Raw genomic sequence first — 9,122 nt, 5'->3', positions numbered from 1 at the left:
AACTGAAGCTCTTCTTTCTTTTCTTTAATCTTCTGATTTTTATAATAAGCAACCAAGACTTGATTGGTTTCTTTCTGTTTCTTGGTTTTTGTTTGCACCAAAGGTTTCATATTTTGAAGAATTTGTGAAGATACTGTTTTTCCTCCGCTGCCAAATGTTTGTTCTTTTCTTTTCATCTTCTTGTATTGATTGATCACTTTTAGTTTTTCTTTATCAAAGGTAAACTCTTTATCATTTCTTATTTTTCTCTTTTTCATGGTTGAAACTTTTTCTATCACTTAAACAATTAAGAATATGAGTCTTTTAAAATTGCTATGGTTCTTGAACCTAAAGTTATTCAAAAATCACAAACTCATTATAATGTGTGTTTGTTAGTAAAGCTAAGTTCAAAGACAAAGATACAAAATATATAGCCGCCTGAGATGGAAAATTTTGGCTGTAAATTGTTGTATGAGTCGATACTAAAAACTCATCACTTATTTATTTTTGCTCAATAATAGTGACGCAAAAATGGGTGGTTTTACCCCCAAACGAGGCAAGATCCAAGGGATAAAAAATATTGAACTACTGATCAAATGTATTCTATGCCAGCAAATCTTCACTGATAGTACCAGAAAAAGCTAAACTTATCATAATGCATTGCATTTGCTATATTATGAGAATGCTGTTCTGGAACTAGTGCGCATCTTCCACTACGGCTCCTGGTGTGAGATCATCCCATATGAGTATGTACAGTACCATAATTATAAAAATACTGTATCATTGTACATTTCAGTGCTTTTTGAGTCTGTTCACTAGGGTGCATTTGATCTCCCATGATTTTGTCAATTTCAATACTGTCTACTGACAAAATAATAAGAGTGTTCTATTTTATAGGCTAACAAAAACATTTTCCCAAAATTTTGAACAACATCTGCCAGGTCCATATCGGGAGTGTTGAACTAAAGATATCAAGAAATTTAAAAAATTAAAATATTTGACTATTAGGAAAGATAATTCACGTTGTTGATACATTTTCAACTCGACATCATATATATATACCATAGTTATTACTTTCTAGAATGTATTTGTAATATAAAAACTTTTGTTAGACCAGTTATTATCTTTTCACACTCGTAAGGGGTGAATTGGCCATTTTTTAAAAAAACAACAACAAAACTAATCTTTTATTTTACAGTTATGTAAATACTAAAGATTATATTTATAAAGAAAACCCATCTGCAAACAAAAACTCAAACCGATTAGCATACATCCATTGTGTAATAGATACCACTTTTGTACATTTAATCTTTCAAGTACTACTGTTTGACACCTAGTATCTGCTTAGCTTATTACAACTGTCAATGTCGTACATCTGCCATCACTACCTTAAACTGTTCAGTTTCAATAGGCTGCTATTAGATGCTAATATGTTACCAATGCAATACGCCTTTAATTAGCCGAACTACGTATAATATTAATATACAGGGTGTAAACGCCAAGTGTAGACAAACAAAAATTGTCATAAATAAGTCAATGTCGAATAGATTTCATTAAATGAGGGCTAAATAATAAAACAAAGACACACTGATTAATATCCATCGCCATTTATTCAAAATATCCACCTTTGGCATGAATTAAACGTCTGAGTCTATTTGGAACTTGGGCACATGTTGCACGCACAGTTTTAGCATCTATTTCATCCCAGCATTTGAGCAAAGCTCGTTTAAGTGCATCAGTATTTTTGTGGGAGATTACACAGGCCTTCTGCTCCAACAGTGACCAGACACCAAAGTCCATACGGTAGGATTCAAATCTGGCGAAGATGGGGGCCAGAGTTCCTTTGACCAGAATCCCTTGAAATTGTCCTTGCAGAAGCTCTGGACCAACTTCGCCGTATGAGAGGTTGCCCCATCTTGCTGTAGTGTCACCCCGCTGTCTCCTAGACTCCTATCAACCCAGGGGACCACTGAATCCTTCTTTTTATGACAAATTTTGTTTTTATTTATGACAATTTTTGTTTGTCTACACTTGGCGTTTACACCCTGTACTTGTTCACAGAACCTTATAACTCTCTGTTACTTTATTGTGTAAATTTATTTGGCAAGAATACTTCAACAATGAAGCTGTAAGCCTATCACTCTCCAGAAGTTTGGTTGGAAATTCATTTCAAGAAACTCCATCCCGCTCCGATACCGAAGTCACCCGCATGCCATCTAGACCATTTTCATAATTATCATCTTCACTACATTTTTCATCATTCATGATCATCAGTGTAATATCATGCTCAAATAATAAGTTAATTAATCTAAAATCCTGTACCCATCAGTTATCAATTCCTATTCAATATCACACCACTGTCGTTGCTGCGAACACTCCATTTTATTTAAAACGATGCACTGTACATAGTATTTTGTATATGTAATATGTTTAATATGTAATAATATGCCGTATGTTCATTGTTTATTCTTGAATGCTCGTGTTGTTGATTTTTCTTTTTTATATTGGTTGTAAGATTCAGTCGTCCCCGCATGGTTTCATCAACTGGCACACCTCCAGTTGCTTTAGGTATGTGGAGCCAACTGGTTCTTCCAACTAATTCATCTACTTTAAACTGTTAGGTTTGGTGGCCGTGCTTAATTTACTTTCGTGTACGTAACCTTTAAATTTGCATCGCATGCACGTAACACGTTTTAAACTTTTGTAGTTTTGCCACCTTTTCCTTTTGTTGGTTTTGTTCCTGTTCACTATTTGTAACTTTCTCATTGCTGTTGTTTTCCGACAAAGAAAAATAAATTACATTGAATTGAATTGAAAAGACTCAACAATTTTAGGTTAATTTGTGGGTGCTGCTATAGAATCCGCCACCCTGATTAACATGACGTCACAAAACGGACGCAACTATTATTGGGAGGGTGAAAAAAAGGAAGGTAAAAAGCGACGGAATGAAGGTGATAAGGCAAAATGGATTTGGATTTTTTGACAATTTTACTATATTTTTACAATAAAAACATTACACCAACGTCGAGTGTTCGATATAAGGCCCTAGGATGACATAAAATTTATCAATCTGCATCAATTCAACTAAAAATGTTTCTAATTAAAGTTTAACATCAAAAATATGAAACCATTGCCACTATGTGCTGTAGCTTTCTCATACTGCTCGGATTTTAACAATTTTGCCATCGTTGGAAATAGGGACGGTACATTACGGGACGCGCAACTCCGTTGTTCCTTCAACATTAGAAGGGTCAATTGCCAATTTGACATTTTTTTACGCTTTACTGCAGGCTTGCTTTCTACTAAAAACCTTAAATTACTTTAAAACCAACTTAACTCTTCTTATATCACCCATAAAAAGTAAAATATTTTGTAAATTAGAAAAAAACGTAACCCTTCTAGTGTTGCGGATAAGCCAAAAGCAGATGAAGTTTCGCATCCCTATGATCTACAATCCCTAGTTGGAAAGCACGATCATACATCTACCTGAATCAATTGGCTACAAATCCAAAACAAGTACTATTTTTATCTTGTGATCTTGTGAAACTTCACCAACTTGTACCAATTCTCAGCAATTTAATTTTTACAATAAAATTATTATTTTTTTGCAAACGAAAAGAGTATGTCTTGCTTTATGCACCTGAAAAGTGTCAGGTTTATGTCTTATCTACAAAACGAGCAATCGTCGTTCAAACTTAATCGCCTGGAGAAGCTTTTTTCCAATAGACCTACATTGTGAAGGCGAATCGATCATGCAGTGCCGGATTACGGGGGGGGGGCAGACTGGGATGAAGCCCAGGGCCCCCACTTTTGGGGGCCGCCACCTCAAAGAAAAAAATCTATTAATTTTTTTAGTTGCACAGCTGGAGATTGCTGCTTTAATTCGTATCTCAAACAAGCAGGGGCGGCTCGCCCATATGTGCTGCGGTGCTGCAGCACCCCTGCCCCGCCCAATTTTTTTTTAACAAAAAAATTTTTATTTGCTACTTTCATATCCGGAAATGGTAGGGATTTTTTTTGAAAAAAAAATTCAATATTGGAAACACTGCTTGCGCTGTTTTTTTTCTGGGTAACGCCTAGAACATCACATAACTAAGGCGAAAGAGAAAATTGAATTGAGTCCTGTCTTTGTCATGAGTTACCAAGGGGGGTGGGCAGAGATGGGCAAGATCACCAGTATTGGTGATCTTGAAGATCAAGATCACCAAGAATAGGTGATCTTGAAGATCAAGATCAAGATGACCAAACTAAGTGATCTTGAAGATCAAGATCAAGATCGTGATCTTGAAGATCAAGATCACTTTCAAAATCACTTTTTGTGTACTTGAAAAAAAATGAAGTTTTTGGTCAATGATGTTGCAAAAAATAGTTACTAGCCTATACTGTACATAAGCAACCCGGGTAAAGGTATATAGTTGGTATTGCTAACTTTTACTTTTAACTACTCGATCGCTGGCCTAAGAATTGTAATGAGTTAGTGACTGTTGCTATTAGGCCTATCAATTGTTGACGTAGTTTGCGTAGAATCGCAACGTCACCCCAAGGCCGAGGTTAATTACAATAGTAGCCTACTGAAAAAGCAATTAGTTTTATGCTTTTTATTTATAATAAATAAATAATAATAAAGTTTAACTGCATCATTTTTTACCAAATTTTTGTCTGGTTTATGTTGGAGTTTTTATTCGTGTTACTAAGTTGTTTTAACTTTCACTGTGTTATGTCAATGTTTATTGCACCATTTACCCATCTGGCAACCTTGATACTGTTGTCTGCTATCAAAAAAGTTCCAGAGCTTTGCGGTCAAACAAACCGCTCCATACTCAGACCGTAAACAAGTCTTGGTCTGGTTGATTTGCAGCAATAAACCACTTTACATGACCAAAGTCGGCTAGAGTCCAGATTTTTTAACACCGCCATTCTACACTTTTGAAACATCTAAAATTGGGTCAAAGAAAGCAAACATTTCTTTAAAATTCACACATGGAAATTGTGAACAAAGTTAAATCATTTTTTATTATACGTCAACATAAAGTACACGGAAGTTGACTTATTTATTATGACCAACACAGAAAACTTTTTCAATTTTGAAATGGCAACACTGACCAGATTAGATGGAGGTTTTAAATCGTCTTTTGTTCGACACATACCAGATTAGCAGTGGCTTAATGTTAGTAGTCGCCACTAACTACTTTGTACAGTACAAGTTTTAAAAAAATGCCTCTATCTAGGAAGTAAACTTTAATTTTAAAGTGATCTTGATCTTATTGTTCTTCAAGATCAAGATCACACCAAAAAAAGTGATCTTAGATCAAGATCAAGATCACCAAAAAAAGGTGATCTTGAAAATCAAGATCAAGATCACGATCTTGATCTTCAAGATCACTTGTGATCTTCAAGATCAAGATCACGCCCATCTCTGGGGGTGGGGAGGACTTGTATACCTGGGACTGGTATATAAGTCCCCCCACCCCCCTTGGTAACTCATGAAAAAGACAGGACTCAATTCAATTTTCTCTTTCGTCTTAGTTATGTGATGTTCTAGGTTTTTCCTTTTTTTTGGGTAGGCTTTATCAGATGGTCTTATCTACAAAACGAGCAATCGTCGTTCAAACTTAATCGCCTGGAGAAGCTTTTTTCCAATAGACCTACATTGTGAAGGCGAATCGATCATTCAGTGCCGGATTAAGAGAGGGGGGCAGACTGGGCTGAAGTCCAGGGCCCCCACTTTTGGGGGCCCCCACGCTAACGGCAAAAACACGAAAAAAGTTTCAAGCTGCAGAAATGTGGTTTTACCGAAGAATTCTCAAAATTCCATGGACAGCTTTTCGAACCAACAGAGCTCCAACAGATGGGCCAGGAGCAGCAGATAATGAGATCTATAGAAATGCGGCAACTGAAGTTCTTGGGTCACATCATAAGGAAAGGCGAACTTGAAGATTTATCTTTAAGTGGAAAAATACTAGGAAAACGGTCAAGAGGAGCTCAAAGATTTAAATTTTTGCGCAATTTTCAACCACATACCAAGAACCCTACTAAAATTTGGCAAGACGCACGAAATCGATCAAACTGGAACATCATTGTACATCGAGGGCTGTATCGGCCATGATACCTACAGAGAGAGATCAGATGGTCAGCTAGATTTGATGCAGTCAGTGCATTAAACAAAGGATACAGTGAGACGATTTTAGCGCTTGAAGGATTGGCCTCTGAGGATGCTCAATCTCGAGAGAGCAATGTCGAAGGATTTATAAAAAAAAGTTGAAACAACTGGAGACAGCTATTTTGCTTGAAATGTGATGTGCAATTTTGGAAAGGTTTCAAAAAACAAACCTGTCCCTTCAAAAAAGTAGATTGTGTTTGAATAATGCAGTAGGCTACAATTGTTACAAAGTCTCATGAGCTTTGTTAAAAGCGAAAGATCCAACTTTGAAACGTTTGAAGAAAAAGTTAAGAAGAAATGTGGATCCAACACCTACGCAGGTTCTTCAAAACGAATTCAAACCCAACGTTATAGGCATTTTGATAAGCCCTCTACAGAGCCAACGATTTTTCCCCAAGAGATAAATTTAGAGTTGAAGAGTATCTTGCCATAATTGACAAACTATCTGCAGAACTGGATAAGCGTTTGAAAGCATACCGTGACGTCGAAAGTAAATTTGGTTTCATTTTAAAACTGACGGATCTTAGCCCTAGCGAGGCTCATCAAGCTACTGTTGCATTGATGAAGAAATATCCCATGGTTTTCGAAGCCAATTGTCCAACTAAAACAGTTCATTTTGCAGAATTTTTCAAAGTGAAAACTGCTGATGGTGGAAAAGAAGCCTCAGAAAACCCTGATAAACACAAAGTGGAAGACAGTGTTGAGCTCAACATGTTTTTACTTCTAAGGGAAAACAGGTGCGTTGAAACCTTTCCCACTGTCTTCGTTGCTCTGCGAATGTATTTTTGTATGATGGTCTCCAACTGCAGCGGAGAAAGATCTTTTTCAAAATTAAAGACAATCAAAAACGAAGTTCGAAATTCTTCGCAGCAAGAGCGAGTTTCGAATCTTTCGCTTCTAAGCATTGAACACGATATTTTGGATTCATTGAATTTTGAAGAATCGATCAGCGATTTTGCCGCGAGAAAAGCAAGAAAGCGTCTTTTTTAGTTGATGTGAACAATTTTCTAAGGCAGCAAACAAAATGACAAACAATTCACAGTTCATACATAAAGATAAAGTTGCGGCCAAAAACCATAAGCGGAGCCAGGGGGGGGGGGGGGGGGGGCGAAAGGGACCATGGCCCCTCCCCCAAATTTTCCAGGTTTGAATTCCGAAGTTGAGCCCTTTGTTGAAAATGTAATAAAATTTGTAGAAATTTATAACGTTTTTCAAGACATCTGGCTATTAACACTTCCCAGGACTTGTTTTAGACACACAGAAACACACCAATAAATTTTGCAAATCGTAAATCGTGCAAAGTTTACGCGATTTACGTTTCTTTGAACTAATTTGTGTTTCCAGAAAGCGCTATAATCCATTATTTGAGTGTAATTTTTCAAAAATTTTCCGGAGGGCATGCCCTCGGACCCACCTAGAATACGCGTGCCTTCGGTACGCTCCAACCCCCCACCACTTTCATTGCTTCCCTTGCTCAACCCACCAGGATACGCCACTGCACATCAAATAGCGATGGCTTAAATCCAGTTCATGTTGTTGAAGGGAACACGTTGTTGTTCTCTTCAATTCATCAAATATTTGCTCCCCCCCAAAAAAAAATTTCTGGCTACGCCACTGCCAAAAACAAACGTTTAGTTTTTTGTGAAACGATTAAGCTTACTTTGATCGCTCTGTATCTCAACAGTTTTGTGTTTTAAGTAGTCGACACCATTCACACCAAGCACTAAAAGTTTATTGTAATTGCTAAATTTGCTTTTCAACCAGAAAACGAGTCTTTTCCGAAAAAATACTATTGAAAGTTAACCAGGTTTTCCCTCACAATTTTCTTGGGGCAAAATTGTTTGTTTTGAACAGTACAGTATTACACAAAATGAATGTGTTATCGTACAGTACAGTACATCAATAATCGCCTATAAGCAATTTGTATTGAAAGTGTTGCCACTAAAAATTGTGGAGAAAGGATCGAGTTCACTTTGAACAGTGATAGCCTATCTCACAAACGGATACGTTTGTTGATCTGCTCTAAAATGACTGGTTTTGTTTTCAAAAGAACAACTAGAGAACAGTGGCGTACCTAGAGAATAGTGGCGAGAGTTTGCGCTCCTCTAATAAACTCAGCATTAAACGAGTTATGTCATTTTGTTGTTCTAAAAATAATGTTCCTGTTTAACCGCTTTTTTCGATCCCAATCGCAGCAAAAGCACAGTACCAACTACACAATACACACAACTCGGGGTTTGGAAGCGGAGCCCCCAGCTGCTGAGAAATGCTTTTAGCGTCATTGATCGATAACCTTTTTAGCGAAAAATGTCACTTGATAAGGGCCCCCACTTTCAGCTCAGCCCAGAGCCACATAAACCCTTAATCCGGCCCAGCAATCATTCTTCAATATAAGCCACCCCTTGTTTGCTGTGATCGATAAATAGTCCTTCCACTGAAAGTGCTGTAGCTTTCTCATTTCGGGAAAAACCTAGAACATCACACAACTCAGGCGAAAGAGAAATTGAAAAAAGAAAACTAATCGGGAAAAAATGATGGTTTGCGAAAATGAAAGAATTGAAAGTAGTTACTTTTATACTTGTGATGAAAGGAAAAGCGAGATGTTTAATTTTGCATCTAGTTTTCTTTTTTCAATTTTCTCTTTCGCCTTAGTTGTGTGATGTTCTAGGCCAGTGGTCGGCGACCTGCGGCTCCGGAGCCGCATGCGGCTCTTTAGCTCCTCTGAAGCGGCTCCCCCCAGATTTGACATGATTTGGTATAGCCTATGCGTTCGACTGTGATAATGAAAAAAAAAAAAACGGCATCGAAACGTTGTTTACTAGTTGTGCAAGATGATGTAGCAATGAGCCAACTCTGATCGAATGATATTCTGTCAGAAAATAGTAGATTTTTTACAATTTTTGTTATTCAAGTTTTGACTTTATCAGGTCAGTTTACAGCTTTTGGCGTGAACAGCATACCCTTTTTTATCAGTAGCCATGCA

The sequence above is a fragment of the Aplidium turbinatum genome, chromosome 2 (genome assembly GCF_918807975.1).
Source record: "Aplidium turbinatum chromosome 2, kaAplTurb1.1, whole genome shotgun sequence".
Classification (NCBI taxonomy): domain Eukaryota; kingdom Metazoa; phylum Chordata; class Ascidiacea; order Aplousobranchia; family Polyclinidae; genus Aplidium; species Aplidium turbinatum.
This window is presented reverse-complemented; position numbering follows the sequence as displayed.